This window comes from Gopherus evgoodei, chromosome 1 (assembly GCF_007399415.2).
Source record: "Gopherus evgoodei ecotype Sinaloan lineage chromosome 1, rGopEvg1_v1.p, whole genome shotgun sequence".
Taxonomy (NCBI): Eukaryota; Metazoa; Chordata; order Testudines; family Testudinidae; genus Gopherus; species Gopherus evgoodei.
The window spans coordinates 55,042,462-55,054,040 of record NC_044322.1 but is presented as its reverse complement, the minus strand read 5'-3'; positions in this window follow the sequence as shown (position 1 = coordinate 55,054,040).

Sequence of the window (11,579 nt, the reverse complement as noted above, 5' to 3'; positions counted from 1 at the left end):
TTTTTTAAATATACCAGCCCTAGAAGCCCACGTTTGAGATCAGCACCTCATTGTGCTTGTTGCAGAAGTTTTAAAAAAAATAAAGTCCCTACTGAGAAAGGTTGCCCCCCTTTAAGATGCCACCTGCTGTGCTAAGATACCACTGAGCCCGCCTGTTCTGCCAGCCTGGGCACCCTTTTTACCTGTCTTGCTGAGCCAAGCTATCAAGTCTCGTCCAGCACACACACAGGCAGGGGCACACCCAACTGCAGAACGACACAGACACTGAGATCAGCTCTGGGAAGACTCAGCTTAAGTCCACCTCCCTTGGAGTGCAGACCCAAAAGTATATGATGAAATCTGCCTCCTCCCTCAATGTGGAGGAAGGTATGCACAGCCTCTTATTCTCCCCCCCCCATTATTAATTGCACAAACTGGGTTATATTATAAACAAGAAATAAGTTTATTAACTACAAAAGGTGAATTTTAAGTGAATATAAGAGATAACAGGCAGAACAAAGCAGATTACTGAGCAAATAAAACACAATATGCAAGCTAACCTCAATATACTTAAGAAACAGGTCCACAAAATGTAATTTCTTACCCTAAATATTATTTTAGGCAGGTTGCAAAGTTTCTGTAGCTTAGAGTTCCAGTTATATCTCTTTTCAGACTGGACCCTTCTCTCAGTCTGTACTCCCCTCTTGCCTGCCCTTCAGGTGTCTTTAGCAGTCTTTCTTCTTGGGCAGACAGGCCATGGAGTAGAGTCCCGTTTGCTTTCCTCCCCACCCTTATATAAGGTGGTAATCCCTTGTTTCACAAACTTGACCCCCCTCAACCTTTTAGTGGAAAGTTATAAGACTTCCAAGATAATGTTTAGTATCAGGTGACAAGACCAGATGACTTAGTAGTGTCACAGATATGTCCCAGGACACCTCCCAGGAGAGAGAGAGATTAGTACAGGGGTTCTCAAAGTGAGGTTGAGATCCCTCCGAGGCTCACAAGGTTATTACGTGGGGTGGGGGGGTCACGAGCTGCAGCCTCCACCACAAGCCCTGTTTTGCCTCCAGCATTTATAATGGTGTTAAAGATGTAGAAATGTGTTTTAATTTATAAGGGGGAGGTCACACTCAGAGGCTTGCTGTGTTAAAGGGATTACCAGTACAAAATGGATTAGTATCTTCGAAGTCTTGTTGTTCCTTCCTAATGGCCCATCAATTCTGATGGCCAGTCATCTGATGAGTGTCTTCCCAGTACACACCCAGTTGTAATTGTACGTAGTCCATATTTCTAACTTCAGATACAGAAATGATACATGCATGCACATTGGATAATCATATTCAATAATTCATAACCTTTCCAATGATATCTTACATGAACCATCTCACATAGAGCACATCTCAGTTATGTCATAGCCATATCATACGCATATTTTCATAAAGAATACGGAGTGTAATGTCACACCTACCTCAATAATTTACAGCCATTCTTTATGGCAAGACAAGTTGAATTCGAAAACAAAAAAAGAGGGTGGGGAAGATGAGATAATAGTGCAGTGAGAAAATTTTGATTCTGCTACTGTGATATTTTGGGGATCACTAACACTAGTAAGGGGTTCTGTCACTGACTGCCCTGTAACTTTGGGGTGCCTTAATGCTGTGCTGCTAGGAATCTGATCCCTGATACCAGTAGAATCATAGAATTGTAAGACTAGAAGGGACCTAGTCCAGTCCCCTGAACTCATGGCAGGACTAAGTATTATCTAGACCATCCCTGACAGGTGTTTGTCTAACCTGCTCTTAAAAATCCCCAATGATGGAGATTCCACAACCGCACTAGGCAATTTTTTCCAGTGCTACTCTGACAGTTAGAAAGTTTTTCCTAATGTCCAACTGTAGTGGGATGGATTGGCCACCCACAGACCCAGAGAGGGAGGAGCCCCTCATTGAACCCTGGTGGGAGGAGCCACACCATGCTCAACCCTCCTCCAGGAAGTTAGTGGGAAGGACCTGAAATACAAAAGGTGGGCTGGAGAACTCAATTGGGAGCCAGCTGCCGGAGGAGCCAGCCGCCACCAGTGAGCTTCCAAACTGGGAGGCTGCTGCAGACCTCAAGGGAGCTGAGGATGGGCCAAGACCGCCAGGGTCATTTAGGATCCAATCACAGAGGAGCTGCAAGCACTGATAGAGGTCTTCCTCCCCTACAACCAGGACAACCCTCGTCAGAGCCAGGTACACTCTGAGCGGGAGTTGGGAAGTGGTCCGAGGTAGCGGATCCTGTCTAGCTGCAACACTGCCAGCGAGTGAGTCAGCATGTTGCAGTCAGGATCTCCGCTCTGCCACTGCTAGGTCCCTGAGCCAGGATGCAGAGGAGTGGGTGAGCCTGCGTGCCCCCTGCTACCCCAATCCGTGTGTGGCAGTCTCCCCCTTTTCTTACGCACCAAGCCTAGGCTAGGAGGCCTGATTCTTTGCTGCCCAGACTGAGTACAGGCCTGAGTCAGTGACTCTTTGCTGCCTCGCTCCGACTGGGGGCTAGGGCTCCGTAACTGTGTTTGTTGTTCAGCCCTGATCACAGGCCCAAGCTCAAGTGTCCCCATCACACTGCTGATTCCCGCATCAGGCGACACCCAGAGATTTAGTGGGGCAGATTGGCAGACCACAGACCTGAAGGGGGAGGAGCCACTCCCCCCAACAGACTACACCAACCTAAACTGCCTTGCTGCAATTTAAGCCCATAGCTTCTTGTCCTATCCTCAGAGGTTAACAAGAACAATTTTTCTGACTCCTCCTTGTAACAACCTTTTATGTTCTTGGAAACTGTTATCATGTCCCCTGTCAGTCTTCTCTTTTCCAGACTAAATAAACCCAGTTTTTTCAGTCTTCCCTTGTAGGTCATTTTGCTAGACCTTTAATCATTTTTGTTGTTCTTCTCTGCACTTTCTCCTAATCAGTGTGGAGTAGCGGTAGAAGAATTACTTTCTTGGGTCTTACAGCACTCCTTCTAATATATCCCAGAAACATGTTTGCTTTTTTTTTCACAGTATTACACTGTTGATTCATATTTAGCTTGTGATCCACTATGATCCCTTTCCACAGTACTCCTTCCTAGTCAGTCATTTCCCATTTTGTATGTGTGCAGCAGATTGTTTCTTCCTAAGTTGAGTACTTTGCATTTGTCCTTATTGAGTTTCATCTTACTTACGTCAGACCATTTCTCCAGTTTGTCCAGATCATTTTAAATTTTAATCCTATACTCCAAAGCACTTGCAACCTCTCTCAGGTTGGTATCATCCACAAACTGTATAGTGTACTCTCTATGCCATCATCTAAATCATTGATGAAGATATTGAACCTAACCAGACCCATAATTGATCCCTGTGGACCCCACTTGATACGCCCTTCCATTTTGAGTGTGAAACATTGATACTACTCTCTGGGAATTGTTTTCCAACCAGTTATGCACCCACCTTATGGTAGCTCCATCTAGGTTGTATTTCCCTAGTTTGTTTATAAGAAGACCATACAAAACAGCATCAAAAGTCTTAGGCTATGTCTACACTATGCACCTTTTAGCGACACAGCTGTGCCACTACGGCCATGCTGTAAAAGGCATACGGTGTAGCCGCTCTTTGTCTGCAGGAGAGATCTATCCCGCCATGAAAAAAATGCCAACCCTAATGAGTGGCAATAGCTTTGTTGGTAGCAGAGCTCTCCCGCCGACAAAGCACTGTTAATAATGGCACTTTTTGTTGGTAAACTTTTGTCATTCAGGGGTGTGATTTTTTCACACCCTTGAATGACAAAAGTTTACTGACAAAGCCTTGCTAAAGTCAAGATATACCACATCTACTGCTTTCCCCAATCCACAAGGCCTGTTACCCTGTGAAAGAAAGCTGTGATGTCGATCTGACATGATTTGTTCACAACAAATACATGCTGACTCTTACTTATCACCTTATTATCTTATTATCTTAACAGAAGTTAAGCTAGTTATCCTTCTTTCCCTTTTTAAAGATTGGCACTATATTCGCCCTTTTCTAGTCCTATGGAATCTCTCCTGTCTTCCATGACTTTTCAAAGATAAAATCTCTAATGCCTCATCTATCTCCTCAACCAGCTTCTTGAATATCCTAAGATGTATTTTTATCAGACCCTGATGACTTGAAGACATCTAACTCGTCTAAATAATTCTTAACTTGTTCTTTCCCTATTTTAGCCTCTGATTCTACCTCATTTTCACTGGCATTCACTATGTCAGCTGTCCAATCACCACCAACCTTCTTGGTAAAAACTGAAACAAAAAAGTCATTTAACACTTCTACCATTTCCACATTTTCTGTTGCTCTTTGAGTAACAGGGCTACCCTGTCCTTGGTCTTCCTCTTGCTTCTAATGTATTTGTAGAATGTTTCTTATTACCCTTTATATCTCTAGCTGGTTTGATCTCATTTTGTGTTTTGGCCTTCCTAATTTTTTTCCTACATGTGTTATTTGTCCATGCCCTCCCTCTATTACTGCACAGTTGACTTAGCACTGCAGAGGAGCTTCGGTTGAAGGTGGAGGTGGGGACAGAACTGGGGATGGGGGAGGAGCTGGGGCTAGAGGCGGAGTTGGCCTGAGGGTGGAGAGGGAATGAGGGCATAGCTGGGCTGGGAGCGGAGCAAGGGGAAGAATGGAGCTGCAGCTGGGGCCGGGCTGGGGGCAAAGGAGGCTGGATGGCACACCCTCCTCAGCCTCATGAGGGTTGGCCTGGGACTCTCAGCACCCTCCTCCCACAAACATTCCTCTGTGCTCCCCTTGGGGAGCATGCCCCACAGTTTGGGGATCGCTGTTTTCGTTCATGCCTGCAGCATCCACATGGGGGAGTTACAGTGCAGCATTTTGGTGCACACTGTGATTCATACCCCTATAGTCTGTACTGTAGTCACCATTAGACTACCTGCCAGTATTAATACAAGTTAATACTACAGTAGTGTCCAGCTTACAATCTAAATAATGTTGGAATACTACAGGTGGGATAACAGTAGTAGGGACACAGATTGGTAAGCTAAGTGTACAATTTGGTGACTCTATGGTTTGGGATTTTTGTTGGATTTTTCAGAAATAAGATAGTAATTCATTAAGAGCTCCTGTTCACCTATCAGGCCACATGTCTAGCCATTGTCTTTACACAGTTTACCATGTGCATCACATTAGAGCAGGATCTTAAGAAGGAAGACAGGCAAATGGCTGTCCAGCCTGATTGAAGCAGGTATTCCATGTATAAGGGCAGCATGGAACAAGGTGTAAAGCTGTATCCAGTGCCTCTGTCAATATTAGAGATAGCCTTGAGCTGCCAAGTTTGAGCTCAGAATAGGATCCAAATCCAAACTTTCTTAACGTTTGAGGTTCTGGTTCAGACCATACTCTTGCCAGTATAACTCAGAGCATCAGACTCAGCCTGTCCGCAATTGTGACTTATATTTTAAGTAGCCCAATTCATCAGTGTGGGAGGGGAAGTACAGAAAGGAGTTAAGCATTAAAGAAACTTTGAAATTGAAAAATGTTTCAAATGTATTGTGCGTGAGGAGCAATAACAAAAGGGATCACACTAGAAGGGGTCTGCTATGGGGATCACCTTCTCTTGTCAAGTACTGTTGGTGAAAAAAAGTAGCTAAGCAGATAACCTAGAGAGTAACCTGACAATCTGGGCCCTTTTTGAAACTGACTTATGTCTGCATGTGCACAGGGAGAAGGTCTGACCGTAAGATCATTCTTACACCAGAGGGCAAGAGGATCCCTGGTATCTTGCAGTGAGTTTCAGCTGGCCTGACCAGCTCAGAGTACCTCCATTCAATACTGTTATATTCTGTATCTAAAAGATGCCATATAATATGTCATTGGAAAACTAATAACTCACTGATCATGAATATTCTTGCATGATGTATGTACAATCAACCCACAAAGAAGTAAACAGATGTGCTAGAATTATGGCTAAACTGTATTTAAACAAGGCAGGGGAGTTGATAATCGATTTGGGAGTGTTCAGACAAAGGAATGCATTTCCACGTGTTTGAATGTGTCTCCTGTGTAAATTCAGCAAGGTGTGACCAAAGACAAAGAAAAGCACATTTGACTGCAAGGTAACAAAGCCATCAGGAGACCAAGTGAGGAAAAAGTGATCACCTAACAATCTCAATGGGGGATGCACACTGCATCCTAAGGAAGCCTTTCTGCCTCTTTAAGCAGGGCCAATGAACTTGGAGAGAGATATTTTCCAAAGGTTTACAGGACTGTAAGGAGAGGGACAGAGAACCCCTAAGTTATCCTTCCCCTCAAGAGACAAGGAAAACCAGCCCCTTGGACTCTGTGATAATACTGATTAAGAGCTAGTCAGCCATTGCTGGAAAAGGACTGATAAGGAATCTACCTCAAACTACCTAGAATCAAGACTGTCACTTGCTACGTTAGGTCATAGCCATTATAAAGCATATTTTACTTTTGTTTGTTTGTTCGTAACCCTTTCTATCTTTATCCCTTATACCTGAACTCACTTAAAACCTATCTCTTTTTTAGTAAATACACTTGTTTTACTGTCTGTCTAAACAGCTCCAGTGCTTTTATTGAATTGAAGAGATTGTTAACTCTAGTCAGGATAACAAGCTGCTGTTTGTCTCCTTAAAAGATCTGCAAACTTAATATCTTCTGTGACTGTTCAATGATAGAGGCTGTGCTTTGCACAGAGACATTTCTGAAGAGCTCGAGGGTTGCAGTTCACTGTTTGTTCCCTGCTAGGTAAGGTTTGGGCTGGGAGAGCTCAAAGGAGTTTGCTGGCAAAGGCAGATGAGCTGGTGTGTAATAGAGTTGTCATACAACTTGGCTGCAGCAAAGCTCTCACTTTCTGAGGCTGATAGGGGTAGCACAGTGTCTCACAGCTCTGGGTATCCCCAGCAGCTTGTCACAGAGGGGTAGAGAGAGGCAGTGGTGGAGGGTTAATTATTTATTTATTACTTGGCTGTAAAACTCTCAGAGGAGTTTCAGCAGATTGCCTTGCTGGTTGCCTTTGGTCATGCTGCAAGTCCCAGGTTGGCAAGGTCTTTGGGACAGGATCACGTCTCTATACCTGTGTGTAAGGCACCTATTAGTGCTATCCCAATGAATAGCAAGTTAAGCTTTTCCTGACCAGGTAGGCGACTCATGGGAGGGGCACAAAGGGTCAAGTGACTCTCCAGCAGGGTCAAGTGCCCCCACTGCCCTGGGCTGGGAAAGGAAGGGGCGGGGCCAGAGCCAGAAGGGAAGAGGCGGGGCCAGAGCCTCTCCTCTTCCAGCAACGCTGCCTGGGATGCTGTCCAGTGCAGTGCAGTGCACTGCAATGGATGACTGGGAAAGCGCCTGGCTGCAGCAGCAGCCAACTCCCTCCTATCCAGGCTCAGCTTCTGGGGACAGTGGCCGAGTGAGCCTCAGCCCCTTCCCCCTGCCCCCCCCCATGCTCAGAGGCAGCTCCTGTCCCCAGAAGCTGAGTCTGGGCAGGAAGGGGCTGCCGCTACACCCTGCCCGGGCTCAACTTCTGGGGACAGGAGCTGACTCTGAGCATGCCAGAGAGGGCAAGGGAGGGCCTCCAACTTGCTCAGCTGCTGTCCTGGAAGCCAAACCCGGGTGGGAGGCAGCCCGCTGCCACTGCAGCCAGATGCTCTGCCAGGCAGCTGCTGTTCTGCAACGGGCAGCATCTGGAAGTGGCTCCATGGCCTGGCTGCCAGGAAGAATCGCCAAACATGCTAGGGGGAACCAGCACAGTGGGAGGACAGAGCCCCTGCCAAGTAACATGGGATGGAGAGGTGACGGGGAAAGCGCGGGGGGCCTGGGCTGAGGGCGGGGCAGGGAGGAGACATGTGGGGAGGTCACATGTCCTCCCCTTTAGCTGGTGCCCGCCCAGTATGGGGAGGCACCAGTTGTCTTTCCTCATTTTTCTTACTAGCTGTCTGTAGAGCCGCTCTATATATCCTACCCTTTGCTTGAGGACCCTCAGATTTGCTATGAGGGCTAGTTATTTTTTATGAAGTCTGAGTATCTGGCTGGTTGGTTGACTTTAGATCTCCAGGTTCAGACTGTGCCTAGCCTAGCATGTGTGTGGGGGGATGAAGGGCACCCCATTCTTGTGATAGCCAGATACAGTAGCAGTCCCTTTGTTCAGATTATCCCAGGCACTACTACATTCTAGAGCCTGAGGGTTCAAGTCAATCCAAAGAGGATAACAGGAAGCAGTCATGGCCTTGCTATCCTCCTCAGTGCTTGCCTACAGAGCTGGCCAGGTGCACTGCAGGAAGAAGGCTATACAATCTAATGTGATGGTATGATGTGTGTGCTTCCTCCTTGCACTAGTTGATTCAGGAAGAATTGTTTCTTTTTAGACACAAACAGATCTTCCTTGAGCTCCTCATGGGACAGTGCAGCTTTGCCTGGCTCTCTAAACAGGGCTTGTGTGACTTGTGATGGACACACAGATTAGCATTCTTATTTTGTTGATTTAATATCTGATTCCTGAGTGAGGTTGTGAATTGGCTGTTGTGGGCTAACCTACAGTGTATAATTTTAATAAGTGAGAGATTCTGTTCTGGGGAAATTCTACTATAAGTAGAAATATCAAAACATTCCCTGAAGACCTTTCTCATGGTCAAAATGCCTTGATTCCAGGGCACTTGGCCAGCATGCGTTCTAAACCTTCTGCATCTGTAGAAGTACCATTGATTCATCAATACGTTGATCACACTTTGGGCACTGTAGGAGGAAAAGATTTTTCTTGACCATTTCTGCATATTTTCTGTGTTCCAGTGTTGGGATGTTTTCTGCTTCACTACTAGCCCTATCAATCAAAATACATAAAGCCAAAAATACAGTGGCATGATTCTTTGTCAGCTCTGTAAATGTAGCCTACTTGAGATGAGATTGAGGCTATTCATGAGATATATTCAAAAACTACTAGGAAAGTATCCCTATGCTTCTTGGGTGATTAAGCACATCATTTATCTCTCTACGCGGAAGTTAAACTGACAGCATCCGTTTAATTTGTTTTAAAGAAAATTAAAGTCTTACACCAGCTAATACAAATAATGATGTTGTTATAACTTTTTAAAAAAGAATGAATGAAAACAGGTTTTATAATTTAGATATTCCTCTGCAATGTTAGGGGACCCCAAACTTAAACGTAACTGATACCTGGGATCAACCAAATGAAAGTAACCAGGCTAATTCCTCTAAATATACAAAGTTATCAATTGGACAGTCTAGTTTCATTGCCTAAGCTGAGTGGAATGGAAAATGTAAGTAAATAGCATTAATGGTGAAGAGACAATAACTTTTTGTAAAGGTTATAGGAATGCAAAATGTTGTTAGTAATAGATGTAAGGAATTTTGAAATATGTGGACCAAGAGCCTAGGCTACACTACCGCTAAAGCCACTTTGTATCAAATTGCTTATACGATGCCATCCTAAAGCCAGAATAGCCAGCACTTGGAGGATCCCGCTAGTGTAGAGGGCTCCTCTGGTGGCATAAATCTGGGGAAGCAGCTCAGATATAACTCCTTTTCCTTCTGGCAGTGCTGTGTCACCTTGATGATCCCTGCATGCTGTGTTTGCCCTTGGACCTGTTGTTAGCTGCTTTACCTTATGCTGAAGGATGGGACTAGCACATGGCTGGCCTACCTTGCATAAGGCCACCTTTGTGCACTCCCCTCCTGAGCTGCAATGTGCAGTCCCTGGCCTCAGTCAAGGATCTCAGCCATGCTTTCAGTTTTGACAGTGACCCTTTTAAAATAGTCACCAGCTTTCTTGAAAGAAAAAGACATTCATGTGTGGAATTTTACATTAAATACTTTAAAAATAATTAAGAACCCTGACAGTGAGGTGTTATGTTGTGATGTTAAAGTATTATTATTTATTTATTTATTTATTTATTAACATTCATATTGCCTAGATACCAGTCAGGATAGGTTCTATTGTGCTAACCATTGTTCAAAAATAAAGAAAATGAGTTCTTGCCTCCAAAGATGTTACATTCTGAAGAGAAGACATAGCAAGTGGCTGAAACAAACAAGGAATAGGGAGGAGGGTAGGAGGGGTGTCAAGGTTCCTTCCTCACTCTGAACTTTAGGGTACATATGTGGGGGACCTGCATGAGAAGCTCTAAGCTCAAAACAGCTTAGATCTGGTCTGGCTGCCACCACTCCCAAGCACTAATTCCCTCCCTGGGTAGCCTTGAGAGACCCTTCACCACTTCCCTGGTGAACACAGATCCAAACCCCTTGGATCTTAAAACAAGGAGAAATTAACCATCCCCCCTCCTTTCTCCCACCAGCTCCTGGTGGATCCAGATCCAATTCCCTTGGATCTTAAAACAAGGAAAAATTCAATTAGGTATTAAGAAAAAGGTTTTTAATTAAAGAAAAGAAAGGTAAAAGAAAATCCTCTGGGAGAGATTAGCATACCAGCTACTCTCACAGACAACAGATTCCAAACACAGAGGATGTTCCCCTGAGCAAAAACTTAGTTACCAAAAAAAAAAACCACCCCAAATACCCAATTTGATTCTTCCTCTAATTGCACAAGACAGGTTACAGAGAAATAAACATAAACCTATTTACCCTTTCTAAAACTTACTACTCTGATAAGAGGCTGGTTCCTTGATCTTTTGTCTCTGGCTGAAACTGAAAACTGACTAAACAAGGGAAACTTCCCTCCTTCCTTTTGAAACATCTTGTTCCCCCATTGGTTCCTCTGGTCAGGTGTCAGCTAGGCTAAGTGAACTTCTTAACCCTTTACAGGTAAAAGAGGCATTAACCCTTAACTATCTGTTTATGACAGATAAGACATAACAAGTGGCTGAAACAAACAAGGAATAGGGAGGAGGGTAGGAGGGGTAACAATTTCTTGGTGAGCAGTTCTTGGTCATTCAGTAGCAGTGAGCACAACTTGCCACCTGCCTGGCCGTTATCAGACTGTAGTTTAGGCATTACAGAAGAGGTGAGATTTGAGGAGGGACGTGAAGGAGATGTTATTGGATTCCTTTCCAGTTAATTTGCATGCTGTAATTTTATTGGTTGAAAGGAGTTAATGACATGATGTGGTCTGGGTATCAAAAGTTCTCACTGATGGATGACTTGATCCTCTCTACACAAAGCACAGGATTGGCTCTGTGCTCCAGGCCTCACCTTCTCTCCCAGAAGCAGTCTTGGCTTAATGGGGTCCCCTGAGGCTGCAGGACACAGATGCTGCTGAGCTTCTGCTGTGGCAGAGTATTCAGTTCCTCCCCTGCAGGGTGCATGTGGTTATAGGAGGCCCATATTTACAGAGAAGTGGTGGGAGGCTCTGCCTCCTCAACATCAACCCATCAAGTCTTCTGTCAGCCAGCTGAGCTAGCAGCAGCTTTGGGCAGTACTGTCCTCTGCCTTCTAGCACCACCCTGACATCTCAAGTCTCAGCCATGTTCTCTGGAGCCTTCCACTCTGCCTGTAGTGACTCTCCATCTTGCCTGCCTCATGTTCTCAGCTCTGTCACCTGCAATACCCCAACCCACTTCCTCCTCCTCCGATACCTGACAGTGAATACCACCCTCTCTCTGTCTCCATC